The following is a 19,865-nucleotide window of genomic DNA, read 5'->3' on the forward strand; positions in this document are numbered from 1 at the left end:
GGAGGACAATATCAAATCCCTTTCAGCTGAGTGGCGGAGGGTACATGAGTACCACAGCTATATCCCCCCTTCTCTTCTCCCGTCGTGAATATTTCACAGAAACAACGATGGCTGGCAAGCTTCGTGCGAGCTCGAATCACTCTGCTTTTTACCTTAACGGTCTTTTCGTGAGATATACTTAGGAGGCAGCAAAATATTGATGGGCTTAGGTGAAGAGAAACAGAAATAAACCTGAACTCTATCGTATGTCTCATCAAAATGTTTGAAATCAACTGAACAATTTCATGTACGCATGACTAAAAAGCAGAACTTAATTATTAAAATAAAAATGTTCTTAATATGACACGTTTTCAAATATACAAGAAAGTATAAAATAATTTCTCTGCAAATGATATAACTTTTAAGTGATGTTTTCAACAACAACTATACTCTACAGTCCTGACTATTAACTATTGCATGCAGAAAACATTTTTCATTTTCAGTTTTACACTGACTGGCATGACTATTACAAATTCTCAATCACAAATTTCCAGGACTATCTATATGGGATTAGAAATCTGTAAATCGGTAGGGAAATTTGTTTTATACTTTTTTGTCTGTTTTAAAAATGTATTTTACTTAATTTTTCAAAATAATTATAGTGAATTAATGCACAGGGTTAGAACATAAACAGATACCATAATAGAAACAAAACAGAAAATCCGAGAAAAGAAACTCACCAAAATGTTAACCAGTCACAACATCAATATAATAAACATATCTTTCACAAAAGAGTGAATTATCAAACAGACTTAATTTATCTGAAAATGAAAGCAGTCTTTTTGAAAAGCATCCGAAACACAGTATAAACACAATGGTGTCCCACAGAATTATAGAGAACATTATAATAGAAACCAAACACATAAAGCGTCAAGAAAGACTGAAAACACTTTAGGTCGACTCAGACTTCCCAAGACATCTAGTCACTGTGCAGTCTATTGATGTATTTTTTCCAGTGAACATACTTGAAAAAATGACGTAATATTTTTCTGTAACATGTGAAAAAGTTGACATTTTTCCATGAGAAGTGCATCGAGTGAAAAGGACAAATACAATAAGCACGATTTATTATCTATGTAGGCAATGACTTAAAAAGACAACATAAACTCCGTTAATTTTCATTTGTCTGATAAAAAAGGAAGATATTGTACCTTTTGGAGTAGTTCAAGAGGTCTGTAATAAGTGTAATATTTGTTAACTTGTCAAAACCAGTTTCAGAACACAAAATATTATTTGCTACTATTGAAACAATATTTTATTTATAGAAGAACTGCGTCTTTTCCCTGCAGTTATTATAAGTTTTATCGGTTACTCTTACCCTATTGTTGTGCGCCATTACGGTCGCTACAACTGTTTTTGGTAATCACGGCCCTTCCAGCCCAGGTATTATTGGGATAACTAATTTAATCTATGAATTTATGAAAGTATTAAAGCATCTCCGCCATTATTTTCGTTTTCTGATGCAAATTTTGCCGTACTGGGTCATTAACGTCGAGTACATTATTTTTTCACATAGGCGCAACTACAGAGAAAGCTATAAGTAAATATACTTCACTCAAATAAAATTAACAAATCAATGTGCTACTAATAAATATACATAAATTAAACGCTGAGGTTTTAACCCCTGAGACAAAAAGAATTCATGGTCATATATTGTTTTTACGTTGGAATGCAATAACGTATCTGTGCGATGGTGTAACTTTAATGAAAGGAAATAATTATAATCAATTGTCTAGCACACCGAAGGGTTGGGTGTAATAAGTCTGAGTCAACATTTTTGCAGTTTAAAAGATTGTGATAGAAGTAGTTAACCATCATCTGTTTAAAAGACTATTTCATAAAACAAGTTACGTTTACACTACACACAGACTATGTATATATATATATATATATATATATATATATATATATATAATTACACTACTGGCACTCCATAACGTGAGGCCAGGCAAACAAATTTTATCTGAATTTTGTACATAAATAGTCATAAGTTGTACATACTAATGAACATGTATTTTCTTTTCATGTACTTCGACGTTTAAATGAATTGAGAGGAAAAAAGCAAAGGAAACAAAATCTAATTATTTAGTAAACTGGAGTTGGTCACTTATACTAACCTGTTGTAATGTTGTTGCATTAATTTGTGCTGAAAGCGGTGCTGATATTCAAGACCATAAAAGTGGGTTAAAAGCTGTGAGCTATCTGAGGAAGTTAACCTTGCATTACTGCGCAACTGTTTCACCAGGTATCCAGTCTAGCTTACCAAATTTCCAACCAGACTAACATTAATTATAATCTTTTAGTACTCATCTTACGATAACCGGTGATATATAAATAAAAAGACAATTTTAATAAAAAGAAATAAATCAGTTTATATTTGGAAATTTATTTTAACATTGATCATTGTTCCGTTAAAATTTCAGCGTATCAAACTTGATTCATAACTAAACTGGTGCCTTATTTGGGACTGTGAAAATGTGAGTTTGTAATCTTACGGAACACATCAAATAAGGAGCCAAGATTGGGAGACTACATATAACACGGCATTCATAAAATAACACACGAAAAACGTTGAAACATATCCAAGAGGAAATTAATCACAACCAACCGATTCAATTTTCACCCAAAGAAGTTACGTTTGTAGCGCAATACTGTCCGTCATGAAATTACCACACACTGGTATACTAAATTCATACTAACTCTCTGTGAAATCTTCCCGAAAAGAATAGCTGCGGGCTACTTTGATGCTTACACCACATGCTTCACGTGGTCAACTTGGTTTACACAAAGAGTGTAACACCACAATAATTTTTATAATTAAAATAAATTACTTCGAAACGCAATTTACAAAAGAAAAACCTCAAACTGGTTACTATCGTCTTACTACTAACCTGATGGGTCAAACAATTGTATAAGCACATGGTACTGGTCTCACAAAGTACACCCCACGTGGGTTGAACATGAAGAAAAGTTGCTATATTGAAAAATATTGTCAAGATGAGACGTTATAATCTCACGCACATCCTCATTTAAGATTGATGATCTTAGTTAGATCAACACGTGGTTCCACTTTACCCACAAAGTAGTGACAAAGCAACTACCGGTAGGTATTCTGAACTTCACACTCGAATTACACTGCGTTGCAATTTAAGATAACATTAGATATTTTAGAGCTAAACCTGAAATAAAGGTGACTAAATTTTCAGTTAGGCTGAACTTAAGAAATCCATTGTCCTACGGACTTAGCAGACACGCGCTTAGCCGGAGATCTTACCACTTCAGACGCTCTCCACGGACAGACTGGCCTGGGCCCCTACCGAACGGAAGTGACCAGAGAGGCAGCTTCCTATACCAACATGACAAGGGATGGACAGGACCATACTAAGAATAGAAACCTCTCTGCTTTTAGAAAGCGTAGCTACCTGTTCTGACGTTGGTCCTACTGTTCTCTAGCAGACAGGCTTGTCTGTTACCATCAAGCATGCAACTAGAAATACATTTGCTCATTCATCTTCTCACACAGAAGGGAAGGGGGATGACAGTATCGTATCATATACAGTATATAAAAGAAAGCGGGTGTAGGTTCTGTATGAGACTGTGCGACATGAATTACATATAAACTGTGTTTTTAAAGTGTAGAAGTGTGACAGATCGTTCTTGTTTATGTGTAAAAGTAACACGTTCCACTGCTCAGTATCCTCCCAGATAGTCAGAAACACCACAGTAAATTTAGAAGAGGAATTTATGCCGTAAATGACAACATATTTAAGAAATTAACATGAAAGGAATCCAACAGAGACCTTTCACTGTATTACAGTCTTATTTAGATAAGCTATCATAGGTAAGGACATTATGTGTTCACTTCCAGGTTTCTTACCAGTAAGCTTACGCTACATGCTCACAGCATATTTTTTGAACTGACTATAGATAAGCGCAGCACGAGTTACGTGCGAAAGATCAGCTGCGAGACAGTCTTCAGATGTTGGAGCGACTTCCAAGAGCAGCCGATAAACAATTTTGTGGAAATATTTGTATGTTTAGTTATAAGTTCTTTTTTGTATTTCGAGTGTTTTATGTGTATTGCGTGTGAAGTGTCATAACAGCTTAGCACACTGGATAGGCCAAACTGAAAGGAAATCCCTGACGTCGGGGATAATGATAGTGTGCAGGAAACAGATACTACAATGACCGACTGCACCGACAACCGCAACTCCCACATGTGAAGCAGAAAACCAAAATACAAATAAAATATTCCTGAATCAGAACAAGACGTAGCAGACAAAGGAACTGTGTTTACTACGCCCATCAGTGAAAATGTTATCGATATTTTTGTCCAGGGGGCAGCGTCAGCTGATCTTCTAATACAGAACGTGCCAGGAACAGATTTGATTACTAACCTGTTACGAAAACTGGAAGTAAGAGAACAAGAGCGTGAAGAGGGACAACCCCTTAAGGAAAAACCACTCCTGATCGTGTTTGAAAAGGAACAAGGTAGGAAAGATGCTCTGTCAGAAAAAGAGCGAGATGCGAAGCAGGAGCTTAGGAAGAAGGAAATGATCAAACGACTAAATCACGCACTAATGCTCGAGACGAGGAGTTAGTGTCAAGCCTAAATGTAGTCTTCGATGCTCGCGATAAGGCTATCGTGGAAAATGTTAATGAGAGTCGAGATATTATTCGCGAAGACGTCACTACTTTGCAGACTAACTGCAGGGACTTGCCGGATGAAGTGAAGATCTGCAAGAAATGAAAGTAGCTGATGACGCTTTAGAAAGTCAAGTGAAAAAAGTCACTTCAGGGTGGACGAAATGAGTTCACAGGTGAGGGAATGAAGAAAGAGATAGAAAATGCCACAACAGAGGTAGCTTTTGCCAAAGATGAAAGCTGCCTAGTCTTTTATGAGAAGGTAACTAGTATTAGGGTAATCATACTGTCTGTCTTCCCCATGTGGCAAGGTAACTGACAAACAAAGGTCGTAGGTACCGACAAGCAAATGTGTAATGAAAGCAGCGCAGAGCAAAATGATGTACGCCACACTGTTCCTCAGTACGGTAATACACTAAAATCCGTGACTGGGGATGAAAGAATGCCGTGTAAGAACACGGACATGAGAGAAACCGAATTATGTCTTACGTGGAACCAGGCATACCAACTGTGACGAACTTAATGCAAGAGTAAAATTTGATCAAACATCGCCAGTTCCAAAATTTCAATGATGACGAAAAGATATCCACATTGTGATATATTAAAGAATTTCCTAAGTATTCTGCTCAGATCATGGACAGAAAGGCAGAAAATTCAGTTTGTCATCTCACATATAACTAGAGATGTATCACTATCGGCATTCCAAGTTTCAGAGACTTTCAATACATTTCTAGATTTTGAGAGATCCTTTCTAGGACGGTTCTGTTCTACAAGTGTTCAGGAACATCTTAGGAGGCTTGTATAGAGCCCAGAATTATACAATGCCAAAGCGGGTAATCTCCGAAAAATACATCGACAAATATATTAACATGACCAGATACTTTAATGGACCAATCTCTCATAGAGACGTTCTCAGAAACTGAAGGCAACAGAAATTAGTCAGATACTGACATGGAGAATTTCCTGTCAGTAATCGATTCCTTGGATACAGGAGAACGCCAAGAAAGTGAACGATAACAGCTGGAACAATAATAGTTACAGGCAAAATAAACCGGAAACAACAGTCAGAACAATAACGGTAGGCTAAAATATAGTGGCAAATGTGATAACTATCAAGTTACCAATAACAATGGAAACTACCAGAACGGTCGCAACAACAACTATAAGAGAAAAAGACGAAATAAAAACGGTTTGGATAACAACACCCGCAATAAAAATATGAGGACAGCAAACGTGTCGTGACAAAGTCCCGGAACCAGTGGTTGGATTCAAAATACAGCTCCGTCACCCCAGCAGCCACAAAACATGCTCATTAGTCAGATGTCGGCGATATCGATGCCACACAGTAGTCAGTAGCAACAAAGGCAGTCACCGCAAACATGTGCATCACCGAATCAGACGCAGTCACACAGTGTCTGCATTGTGGATGTGACGGAAGCTGAGCAAAGTTCACATTCGGAGGCGTCAAACTGTGGACTATCACTGTAGGCCTTCGTCAGTCAGTCGCGGCTCAGAATGAATGCTCAACACGACACATAGCCATAATGCGATACAATGGAGGGGATGACCTACGGCAGGAGTTGTCTCAGAAAAACCGTAATTGTACGAAAGACCAATTGGAAGAGGTAAAAGCCGCTGTTAACGGTTCCATCAACGGTGTTGACGCGCAATTACTTATGGACACAGGTGCGTCTATATCGATTTAAGCTTCTTCAAACAGATCTATCACGTCAAGCGTTTGCCTATATTTCGAGTACAACATTGTGGCGGCTACTGGTGCCACAATCTAGTTGATGAAACACCAGATGCAGGCTTACGCCATTGTAGGAAAAGGAGAGGGGCGCACAGATCGACCTCTCACGCCAGCTTATTTGCTTAACAGACCATGGAGAGAAGATTGTGCTGAATCTTGTAAAAATGATTGACATTTTTGGTAAGTACTATCACGGTGTCAAGGTGAAATGCGTACGAGCCGACGTTTTGTTTTTACACAACAACCGACCAGAGGGAGGTTATTGTAATATAAATCTTGTTCATAACGAAGATGCAAGTAATATGAATAATTTAGCGCAGGCTAAAGTAGCAGAATCAGATTACTTACGCACTGAACAACAGCGTGAGCCAGTAAGCTCGCTCCACTATTACAAGGAAGGTTCCTTGGTAAAACTAGGGGTGATACGAGGCTACACGTACGACATGCAAGTGTAATAACATCAGACCTGTTGACGTGCCGCGTTTTCTGTGCCGTAGTCTCAGAAAGAGGAAATGATGAAGGAGTTACGAAAAATGCAAAACAAAGTGGCACTTACTGTATATAGGACCACATAAAATAGTAAACATGTCACACGGAGGACGCTATGTCCTCGCAAATCCAGACACATTGAAGGTAAAAGGAATTTACCCCCAGGCTGACATAAAACGAGTTGTGATCCACGTAAATAGTAATTATTCTCTTGTTGCTAGTAAGTTTTATACATATTATGTACAAAGTAGGTGTAAGCACAAGAGCAAATGAACTCACTTCAACTGTGCAAAACTCTGTTGAGTAGAAACATTCGTGTACATCAGGCTCTTTAAAGGTTCAACTGGCTCTGAGCACTATGGGACTTAACTTCTGAGGTCATCAGTCCCCCAGAACTTAGAACTACTTAAACCTAACTAACCTAAGGACATCACACACATCCATGCCCGAGGCAGGATTCGAACCTGCGACCGTAGCGGTCGCGCGGTTTCAGACTGTAGCGCCTAGAACCACTCGGCCACCGCGGCCGGCAGAGACACAGCTCTGGACGTTTTTGGTCCGGTTGTGGTTTCGAGTTGTGTTTAGACTCGTTTAAGATCGCGTGTTTGCTTCCAGTTACAAAACAAACACATGCATATGGGTCCTCTTTTTATCACGTCAACGGCAGAGACCGAAGGTATGAATCTATATGAATGAAAATAACATTGTACAACATACTTGACACTTGTAGTCCAGTGCGATCCAGTAATCTCACGTTCTGCAGAGGATGCAAATTTGAGTTGTGTAGGACACTAATGTAAGAATGCATCAACTGCAAATTTTGAAAAGATGTATTCCAGTTACAAACTAAATGTGACTAATTAAATTAGACAAAAACTGTGCTAATGTGTGATATTGTCCAGGTCAAAGTGAGGAGAAATGAAGAGTGCTTACTTGACTTATGATAAACGTGAACTGTATATGAAAGATGTTTACAGCGCAAATCTGTAAGTGGACCGGTGAAACATTTCGTATAAATGTGATCAGTGATGAAATGAGACGTTCTGTAAGTACCTTTGAAACTCTTTACGTGAATGAAAAGACGATCAATATTAAGTAACTTTAGAACCAAGTAGAGTAACAACCATAACTGATATATGAATGACGTTCCATAGAAACGCGTGTACAGTTTCAAATCTTATGCCACGGACTGTACCATTGTAACGGCCTACAACCAATGTTTTGAAATCGTCGCGGCGTAGCGGTGCTCAGTAAAATATAACGGAATGGTGACATAATGAAACGCAGCCACTTGCATCGCTTGTTGTTGTTGTTGTAGTCCTCAGTCCAAACACTTGTTTGATGCAGCTCTCCATACTACTCTATCCTGCGCAAGCCTCTTCATCTCCCTGTGCGAGCCTATTCATCTCCGCGTAACTACTGCAACCTACATCCCTCTGAATCTGCTTTGTGTGTTCATCTCTTCGTCTCCCACTATCATTTTTACTCCACACGCTTCCCCCCAGTACTAAAGAGGAGATCTTTTGATGCTTCAGAATGTGTACTGCCATCCGATCCCTTCTTTTGGTCAGGTTGATCCACAATTTTCTCTTCTCCCCAATTGTGTTCAGTACCTCCTCATTAGTTACGTGATCTATCCATCTAATCTTTAACATTCTTTTACAGCACATTTTAAAAGCTTCTAGACTCTTCTTGTCCATACTGTTTATTGTCCATGTTTCAAATCTATTCGTAGCTACACTCCATACAAATACTTTCAGCAAGGACTTCCTGACACTTAAATTTGTACTTGATGTTAACAAATTTCTCTTAGTTAGAAACGCTTTTCTTGTCATTGCCAATCTACATTTTATGTCCTCGCTACTTCGACCATCACCAGTTATTTTGCTTACCAAATAGCAAAACTCATTACTACTTTCAGTGTCTCATTTCCTAATCTAATTTCCTCAGCATCACCTGATTTAATTCGACTACATTCCATTATCCTTCTTTCGCTTTTGTTGATGTTCGTTTTATACCATTCTTTCAAGATACTGTCCATTCCGTTCAATTTCTGTTCCATGTCCTTTGCTGTCTCTCACAAAATTGCAATGTCATCGGAAAACCTCAAACTCTTTATTTCTTCTCCCAGGACCAATTCCTACTCCAAATTTTTCTTCTGTTTCCTTTACTGCTTGCTCAAAATACAGATTGAATAACATCGGGAACAGGCTACAACCCTTTCTCACTCCCTTCTCAACCACTGCCTCCAGACTCTTATAACTGCCATCTGGTTTCTGTACAAATTCTAAATAGCCTTTCGCTCCCTGGATTTTACCCCTGCCACGTTTAGAATTTGAAAGAGAGTATTCCAGTCAACATTATCAAAAGATTTATCTAAATCTACAAATGCTATAAACGTAGGTTTGCCTTTCCTTAATCTATCTTCCATGAGAACACGTAGGGTCAGTATTGCCTCGCGTGTTCATACGTTTCTCTGGAATCCAAATTGATCTTCCCCGAGCTCGGCTTCTACCAGTTTCTCCATTCTTCTGTAAAGGATTCTTGTTAGTATTTTTCAACCGTTACTTTTTAAACTGATAGTTCGGTAATTTTCACTCCTCAAATATTCAAATGTGTGTAAATTCCTAAGGGATCAAACTGCTGAGATCATCGGTCCCAAACCTTACACACTACTTCAACTAACTTACGCTAAGAACAGCACACACACCCTTGCCCGAGGGAGGACTCGCACCTCCTACAGGAGGGGCCGCGCAGTCTGTGACATATCGCCGTAAACCGTGCGGCCACTCCGCGCTTTACACCCCTGTCAGCCCCTGCTTTCCTTGGAACTCGGATTATTACATTCTTCTTGAAGTCTGAGGGTATTTCGCCTGTCTTATACATCTCGCTCATCAGACAGATGGAAGAGTTTGGTCATGGCTGGCTGTCCCAAGGCTATCAGTACCCAGGGCCTCGTTTCAACTTAAATCTTTCAGTGCTTTATCAAATTCTTCACGCAGTATCGTATCTCCCATCTCATCTTCATCTAAGTCCTCTTCCATTTCCATGATAATGCCCTCAAGTGCATCTCCCCTGTATAAGCCTATTATATACTCCTTTGACCTTTCTTCTTTCCCTACTTTACTTAGAACTGGTCTTCCACCTGAGCTCTTGGTTTTCATACAGGTGGTTCTCTTTTCCCTAAAGAAGTCTGTAGGCTATATCTATATATGCTCCTACATCCTAACATTTATTCTCTAGCCATCCCTGCTTAGCCATTTTGCACTTCCTGTCAATCTTAATTTTGAGACTTTCGTATTCCCTTTCGCCTGCTTCATTTATTGCATTTGTATATTTTCTCCTTTCATCGATTAAATTCAATACCTCTTGTGTCACCCAAGGATTTCTACTTGGTCTTTATACCTACTTGATCCTCTGCTGCCTTCACTCTTTCATCTCTCAAAGCTACCCATTCTTCTTCTATTGTATTCCTTTACCCTGCTCTTGTCAATCGTTCCCTAATACTCCCTCTGAAATCCTCTACAACCTCTGGTTCTTTCAGTGTACCCTGGTCCCATCTCCTTAAATTCCTTCCTTTTTTCAGTTTCTTCAGTTTCAGTCTGCAGTTCATAATCAATAAATTGTTGTCAGAGTCCACATCTGTTCCTAAATCTCTGTCTAACCATCATATAATTCATCTGAAACCTTCCGTTCTCTCCAGCTCTCTTGCACGTATACAACTTTCTCTCATGATTCTTAAACCTAGTGTTAGCTATGATTAAATTACGCTCTGTGCAAAATTCCAACTGGCGGCTTACTGTTTCATTCCTTTCTCCCAGTCGATATTCACCTATTACTTTTCCTTCTCTTCCTTTCCCTACTATAAAATTCCAGTCTGTCATGATTATTAAATTTTCGGCTGCCTTAACTATCCGAATAATTTCTGTTGTCTCATCACACATTGCTTCAGTCTCTGCGTCATCTGCGGAGCTAGTTGGCATATAAACTTGTACTACTGTCATTGGAGTGGGCTTCGTGTCTATCTTGGCTACAATAATGCGTTCACTGTGCTATTCGTAGTAACTTAGCCGCGTTCCTACTTTTTTACTCATTATTAAACCAAGTCCTGCGTTACCCCTATTTGATTTTGTATTTATAACCCTGTATTCACCTGACTAGAAGTCCTGTTCCACCTGCCACCGAACTTCACTAATTCCCACCACATCTACCTTTAACCTACCAATTTCCCTTTTTAAATTTTCTAACCTACCTGTCCGATTAACGGATCTGACATTTCACGCTCCGATTCGTAGAATGCCAGTTTTCTCTCTCCTGATGAAAAAGTCTTCCTGAGTAGTCCCCGCCCGGAGATCCGACTGGGGGACTATTTTACCGCCGGAATAATGTACCCAAGAGGACGCCATGATCATTTAACCATATAGTGAAGCTGCATGCCCTCGGAAAAAGTTACGGCTGTAGTTTCCCCTTGCTTTAGGCCATTCGCAGTACCAGCACAGCAGACCGTTTTGGTTAATGTTACAAGGGAAGATCAGTCAATCATCCAGACCGTTGCCCCTCCAACTACTCAAAAGGCTGTTGCCCCTCTTCAGGAACCGGAAGTTTGTCTGGCCTCTCAACAGATATCCCTCCAAGGTTGCACCTACGGAACGGCTATCTGTATCGCTGAGACATGCAAGCCTCCCCACCAACGACAAGGTCCATGGTTCATGGGGGAGGGGGGGGGGGATTATTTCCATATTCAGCATAAAACTAACATACTTAAACATATCGTAAATGAACAACATGTAGGGTGGTCAGAAACAGTCTGGAAAGCTTCCAAAGGTGTTGTAGGTAGGCGGTACTGAAAAATAACTGTTAAGGAAAGAACTTCGATACGCTGCCACTTAAGAATTTATTAGCATTGACGTTAGCCGCTCAGGACGTTGCGTACGTAATTTCAAGTAGCCCGTCAGACACGGTGTCGCCAAACGTCTTCTTTGCTTGGTTTAATGAGACCGAACAAGATACCGATACGTAAATTGGACATGGGACGACAGTCAGGATCGAACCCGAGAGAAAGGCTGAGGGTTCTCGTGCGCCATGAGGACACTATGAGAACAACTGAGACTTACTGCATCTCGCAGGCCTGTTGTATGTACACGTTCAATGGCCTGAGTGGCTGGCTTCAGTGCTAACTAACTTCGAAATTGTGCAGCGTATCGAATATTTTTTTCTGAACAATTATTTCTCATCACAGATTACCCTGCAACGCTCTTGCAAATATTTCAGAATGTTTTTGACCCCCCCCCCCCCTGTACAACACCTCAACACAGTGATACACTACTTTTCACTGTATGAGAGGGACGTACCACCATAGATGTTGAGTCCCATAGTGCTCAGAGCCATTTGAGCCACTGTATGAAAACAAATGTAAAATATTTTGCGCCTAATAATCTCCCCTTTTGCAAATGTTAATACTTTTGAGCCAAAATTACATGTGTTGTTGTTGTTGTTGTTGTTGTGGTCTTCAATCCCGAGACTGGTTTGATGCAACTCTCCATGCTACTATATCCTGTGCAAGCCTCTTCATATCCCAGTACCTACCGCAACCTACATCCTTCAGAATCTGCTTAATGTATTCATTTCTCGGTCTCCCTCTACGATTTTTACCATCCACGCTGCCCTCCAATACTAAACTGGTGATCCCTTGATGCCTCAACACATGTCCTACCAAGCGATCCCTTCTTCTAGTCAGTTGTGCCACAAGCTTCTCTTCTCCCTAACTCTATTCAATACTTCCTCATTAGTTATGTGATCTACCCATCTAACCTTCAGCATTCTTGTGTAGCACCACATTTCGACAGCTTCTATTCTCTACTTGTCCAAACTATTTACCGTCCATGATTCACTTCCATATATGCTACACTCCATACAAATACTTTCAGAAATGACTTCCTGACTCTTAAATCTATACTCGATGTTAACAAATTTCTCTTCTTCAGAAACGCTTTCCTTGCCATTGCCAGTCTACATTTTATATCCTCTCTACTTCGACCATCATCAGTTATTTTGCTCCCCAAATAGCAAAACTCCTTTACTACTTTCAGTGTCTCATTTCCTATTCCAATTCCCTCAGCATCACCCGACTTAATTCTACTACATTCCATTATCCTCGTTTTGCTTTTGTTGATGTTCATCTTATACCCTCCTTTCAAGACACTATCCATTCCGTTCAACTGCTCTTCCAAGTCCTTTGCTGTCTCTGACAGAATTACAATGTCATCGGCGAACCTCAAAGTTTTTATTTCTTCTCCATGAATTTTAATACCTACTCCGAATTTTTCTTTTGTTTCCTTCACTGCTTGCTCAATATACAGTTTGAATAACATCGGCGAGAGACTACAACCCTGTCTCACTCCCTTCCCAACCACTGCTTCCTTGCCACGTGGGATTAGCCGCGCGGTCTAAGGCGCTGCAGTCATGGACTGTGCGGCTGGTCCCGGCGGAGGTTCGAGCCCTCCCGCGGGCATGGGTGTGTGTGTTTGTCCTTAGGATAATTTAGGTTAAGTAGTGTGTAAGCTTAGGGACTGATGACCTTAGCATTTAAGTCCCATAAGATTTCACACACACACTGCTTCCCTTTCATGCCCCTCGACTCTTATAACTGCCATCTGGTTTCTGTACAAATTGTAAATAGCCTTTCGCTCCCTGTATTTTACCCCTGCCACATTCAGAATTTGAAAGAGAGTATTCCGGCCAACATTGTCAAAAGCTTTCTCTAAGTCTACAAATGCTAGAAACATAGGTTTGCCTTTCCTTAATCTACCTTCTAAGATAAGTCGTAGGATCAGTATTGGCTCACGTGTTCCAACATTTCTACGGAATCCAAACTGATTTTCCCCGAGGTCGGCATCTACTAGTTTTTCCACTCGTCTGTAAAGAATTCGCGTTAGTATTTTGCAGCCGTGACTTATTAAACTTATAGATTGGTAATTTTCACATCTGTCAACACCTGCTTTCTTTGGGATTGGAATTATTATATTCTTCTTGACGTCTGAGGGTATTTCGCCTGTCTCAAACATCTTGCTCACCAGATGGTAGAGTTTGGTCAGGACTGGCTCTCCCAAGGCGGTCAGTAGTTCTAATGGAATGTTGTCTACTCCCGGGGCCTTGTCTCGACTCAGGTCTTTTAGTGCTCTGCCAAACTCTTCACTTCTCACGCAGTATCGTATCTCCCATTTCATCTTCATCTACATCCTCTTCAATTTCCATGATATTATCCTCAAGTATATCGCTCTTGTATAGACCCTCTATATACTCCTTCCACCTTTCTGCTTTCCCTTCTTTGCTTAGAACTGGGCCTCCAATTGAGCTTTTGATATTTATACAAGTGGTTCTCCTTTCTCCGAAGGTCTCATTAATTTTCCTGTAGGCAGTATCTATCTTACCCCTAGTGAGATATGCCTCTACATCCTTACATTTGTTTCGAGTCAGGTCTTTCAGTGCTCTGTCAAACTCTTCACGCAGTATCGTATCTCCCATTTCATCTTCATCTACAACCTCTTCCATTTCCATAATATTGTCCTCAAGTACATCGCCCTTGTATAGACCCTCTATATACTCCTTCCACCTTTCTGCTTTCCCTTCTTTACTTAGAACTGGGTTTCCATCTGAGCTTTTGATATTTATACAAGTGGGTCTCCTTCCTCCGAAGGTCTTTTTAATTTTCCTATAGGCAGTATCTATCTTACCCCTAGTGATATACGCCTCTACATCCTTACATTTGTCCTCTAGCTATCCCTGCTTAGCTATTTTGCATTTCCTGTCAATCTTATTTTTGAGACTTTTGTATTCCTTTTTACCTCCTTCATTTACTCCATTTTTGTATTTTCTCCTTTCCTCAATTAAATTCAATATTTCTTCTGTTACCCATGGACTTCTACTAACCGTCATCTTTTTACCTACTTGATCCTCTGCTGCCTTTACTACTTCATCCCTCAAAGCTACCCATTCTTCTTCTACTGTATTTCTTTCCCCCATTCCTGTCAATTGTTGCCTTATGCTCTCTCTGAAATTCTGAAGACCCTCTGGTTTAGTCAGTTTATCCAGGTCCCATCTCCTTAAATTCCCACCTTTTTGCAGATTCTTCAGTGTTAATCTGCAGGTCATAACCAATAGATTGTGGTCAGAGCCAAGTGCATATAACCTGCAAAAAAGCTTAAAACGTAACAATAAATTTTAAAAGAAAATAAACAAGTAATCCCACGGAAGCTAACACATAAAGTGGTGAAACGTATATAGGTACAAACAGTACTTCCGTAAGGCGGAATTCCTCTCCAGCTTTTCTTAGCAAGCACAGAAATAAGGCGAGCTATAATATCCAAAAGATCAATATTCCTGGCTTGTAATTTCTAGAAGTCCCTATCATTTTCGCAACGTTTGGTTTTTCTGCTACTTTGTTCTGAGAAAGGTAGCTGTGATGTCTGAAAATTGATAGGTACAAAAATATAACTCCTTCTTGTAAGTCTTGTGTTTGGGAGTGAGGCGTTGAATCATGACTCCCACGATTCTTCCCCCTCTTGAATCTGCGATTCAATGTGCAAGGATGTTTGAAATACATCGATCCCGACCTCCACTGAGTCCTTGCGAAGGGTGGGCGCCGTCCTTGGCAGTGGCCGCTCGCGACCACCCACGAACGGCTTGCGCCACCGAGCGCGCTAACCCACATACCGCACGGATCACGCACACACACACATAGTCTCTACGGGCTTGGGCCGGCACGTATCCGCCGCGCCGGAAAAATAGAAAGTTTTCGGCGCGTCTCGGCGTTGGCCGGCTGGTGGGCGAGAGCGAGGGGGACAATAGCGAGGGAAGGAAAGGGAAGGTGTGTACGCGTGCGTGGGGCTTGCGCGCGCGCCGCGCCGGATTGCGGTATAAAGGCGCGCTGCCGGAGGGAGGCGCGCTCATTTCGAGAAGCGGCTGCTCTCTCTGAAGAAGCCAGTCAGTCAGTAAGCCAGCCGACGACACGCCGAGTGGGGCGCCCTCGCACTCGTACTGGAGCAGTGGTGGCAGCGAGACCGGCAGCCCTAGTGTAGCCTCCAGGCGCAGGCGCCAGTGTGTGCGTGACGACCGCCGACTACGGACCTCAACTGACCCTCGAGCTCCGTCCACCGCCGACCGGAGACTTTGGAGGTGCTTCCCGACTGCCATCGCCGACGCCTTTGGCTTTACGACCGACGAAGGTAAATTACCGCGCGACTTGCCAAGTGTTTCTCCATACCGGCACGAGTGATTCCTCCGTTGCGGACTGTGTGTGCCTTCACCAGGACAGCATTTGTGTTATTTTGTGCGTCGTGCATCGTAAGGTGCTTCGAAGGGACTGAATCTGGCCCGTCAATCGACGTGTGTACGTTATTCACAGTGCCGATTCTTGCGCCTCGATGTTCGTGTTATAGAAACCCTTTTCCAATGACGCGGAGACTAACAGAATAACATTGAGCTGCATTAGTGGATCTAGTCATGAGGATGATATTCGAGATCTGGGGCGAAACGTGTCCGAAGAACACTTGTCACACTGCAATGGTGTTATCGTCAGAGGATCGAGGGACACTCTTACATTCGTTACTGTATCCTCAGTACAAAGTTTCATCTCATTTCGAATAGGGGCAATAAGTACTACCTGGTTGCAGGTGACGTGAGGCACAGAGCGACATGTGATTCCTTCTTTTTGGTTTTTCCTCAGTAACGTTCTTTAGGTAAGGGAGGTGTGAACTGAAAGGAACTGTGAAGACGTTTGCTTTTAGCACACGATTAACGTACCTTTGCTCGACTGATGTGGGGACATTACAATAAGCTTTCAACAGACATGCTACTGTGATATCGAATTCATTGTTACTAGGAGGGTACATTCGTCTTTGTCATTGTTCGGGTACGGTGTTATACCTCAGTCAAAATAACAAAGGAATTGACGTTCTAACATAGGAGTGGGAAATGTTATCGCTTCACATGTTTCTGCGCACGCAGTATTTTTGCTGTAGCGACAGCTGGGCATTTCCGTGCAGTATTAGGTTTGCTTGGTAGGCTGATAAAAGTCTTATCATTTTTCTGCAAGTTTTCGCTACGAGTTTATAACACTCTGTCACTTAAAATAAACACGCCACTCTGAGAAAGAATGGGTGCAAGTGTCGGCTGCAGCCGATTGTGGCAAGTGGCTCCTGAGGTAGCTAACCGATCTAACTACGATGAGCAGAGCACAAGGTGTGATGAAACTCGTTCTCTTATTGGTAGGTTCTACGGCAGCTGTCCTGTACACAAGTAGCTGTCAATTACTTTGTTATTTTGGTCCATGTATAGGGCGGAACCAGATGATAAATTATGTTTTCGACATCGGTAATCAGATGTCATTTCGAACTCTAGCTCAAAATCACTGCTCTGATGCTGCAGGTGCAATTGAAATTAATACGCAGAAGCACACATTATCTCTGTAAATTTTTTGTCGTAACATAGACTCACCTTCCGGCTCATATCATTTTCTGCATTGTGACTGAGAGTGAAAACAGCACTTTTTCTGTAGAGTCAGCATGCACAAATTAAAATCAGCATCTCTCGAGAAACACTTCACAACAGACAAAGTATTTCATTTTAAGATCACTGCCGCTTGAAACCCCTGCGATAGTCTTCTCTTTTCTAGTTGTGTGCTTGATATCACCAAGCACAGCAGAAATGGAGTTACATCAGTTCTTACGATACCAGTAATGTCTGTCGGACGCGGTTTCCCGGAATAATTCATGGATACTACTGGTGTACAGGACTCCTCGCCCAGAAGGGATGGTCAGCTTCCAGATATATGACAGGAACGATTTGTCGAAGCAAAAATGTCTAATAAACATGGGTTCTAAAATGCATACCTTAAGAACTATGAGCACTGATTTAGTAGAAGAGATGTTTTTCACAATGGCGAAGACGAATAAGTGCTCATAGTTCTTACGGTATACATTTTAGATCCCACAATTATTAAGCTTTTTTGCTTGATGATTGTTCCTGTCACATCCCTGAATATTGATCTTCTCTGCTGAGACACCCTTTATGTAGTAGGAACAGCACGAATGCAAACTGTATTTAAGTTAATTTTGCATGTTTATCTACAGACAGTGTAAAAATTAAAATTCCTACTGCTCTGAAATAACAGCCTGCAAATCAAAATTTTGAATATACATAATTTTCTTTATTTATTTTTCGGGAGAGATGCAAGCACGACAACCATCTGATTCATCACGAGTGTAAACTCTAGTTAGTTAATTTGTTACATTCAATAATGTATCACGGTAGCTGGATGTTACATATATTGCATTTTGCATCGTACGATATTAAACATTTGAATTTGAGAGTGCACTTCTCGAAGCCACTTCCGATGCCAGTCAACATTGTAGCAGATAAGTGAGCATTATTTCATACTGAGTTCAAATCCACTGCTCTACATCAGTGCTTCTCAAATGTTTTCTTTCTGGATACCGTCAAATAATAACTCGCCTCCCCCATTCCCTCGCTAAACACTGCACCTCTACATACCGGGTGATTATAATTAAAGTGCAGCTATCACGGAGGTCTAGTGTGGGCTGTAATTATGGCATGGTAGCGAAACCTGGTAGATATGCTAAAGCGTTAATGTGGAACCGATTTAAGCCGGGAAAAATTAGTTCCAATTTTTGCCACTCTACAGCATCTCGTCAACGTCTCTAGTGCTCGTATTGAACAAATTGTGTAAGCAGCTATTAACAATAGAATCAACATTGTGCCTTTCTTACTTGTTAGACCTTTTCTGCCCACATCCCGTTCCTGATGCATTACATATGAAAACATTTCTATATGTCTTTCTTGCTTTCACAGCACCAGCGATATATCCACCTTGGAACTACTTTTTTTTCGAGCATAAATCGGTTCCATCTTAACTTATTAGAATATCTACCAAGTTTCAGTACCATACGATAATTACAGTCAACAATGGTCCTCTATGAGTAGCTGCGATTTAATTATAACCACTCGGTACTTGTTAAATGTCACTATTAAATCTCTACAGACTCAAGCGGAACGATTTCCGTGTAGTAGTTTAATTGCTTACTTTACTTCCATTCTATGTAGTTGCTATGACACATCTCTGACTTCTGTTTCCGAATTTAAGTGATCTCGCATGACCCTACGCTATTAAAGCACTCCGTCATCAGGCCACAAGTGGCCCATCGGGACCATCTGACCACCGGATCATCCTCAGCTGAGGATGCGGATAGGAGGGGCGTGTGGTCAGCACACCGCTCTCCCGGTCGTTACGAGGGTTTTCTTTGACCGGAGCCGCTACTATTCGCTCGAGTAGCTCCTCAATTGGCATCACCAGGCTGAGTGCAGCCCGAAAAATGGTAACAGCACATGGCGGTCCGGATGGTCACCCATCCAAGTGCCGCTCATACCCGACAGCGCTTAACTTCGGTGATCCGACGAGAACCGGTGTATCCACTGCGGCAAGACCGTTGCCCCTACGCTATTAATGAACATACCTTAAAGTTCGGTACTCTAAGATAATTAATTGATTATTAAATTCTGCAGGACGATATCAGTTAACGAATGTATCGCAAAGCAGTATATTTCGACTCCAAAAATATCTTCTTGGAAGGGGTTGCTCTGTTCAGTCGTATCTTCCATCCAGAACATATCAATAAAATTGCTTTGGTCGAATCAGAATTACATATTCAGCATATTGGTCAAAATATTTCCTGTACGGTCCACTGCAATAGCAGCCGAGTGGCGCGTGGCGAGTAATGAATGCTGGAGAAAGGGCCTTGTTCCGTGTGGCGGGCGCTGGTCCGGCGCTCCTGTCAGTGATGCGGAGGCAGCCCGGGAAGGAGGTTGGACTAGAAAGCGGGCCAGTATAAGTACGAGGGGCTCGCGCCTGACCCCCATTTAGTGG

The 19,865-nt window shown here is 41.3% G+C and overlaps 1 pseudogene; it reads right to left on the bottom strand.

The window, feature by feature from the left end:
• Positions 1-19,315: 19,315 nt before the first annotated feature.
• LOC124555318 lies at positions 19,316-19,433 on the bottom strand (annotated as a pseudogene).
• Between the last annotated feature and the right edge of the window lie 432 nt (positions 19,434-19,865).

Source organism: Schistocerca americana, chromosome 1 (genome assembly GCF_021461395.2).
Source record: "Schistocerca americana isolate TAMUIC-IGC-003095 chromosome 1, iqSchAmer2.1, whole genome shotgun sequence".
NCBI classification, from domain to species: Eukaryota; Metazoa; Arthropoda; class Insecta; order Orthoptera; family Acrididae; genus Schistocerca; species Schistocerca americana.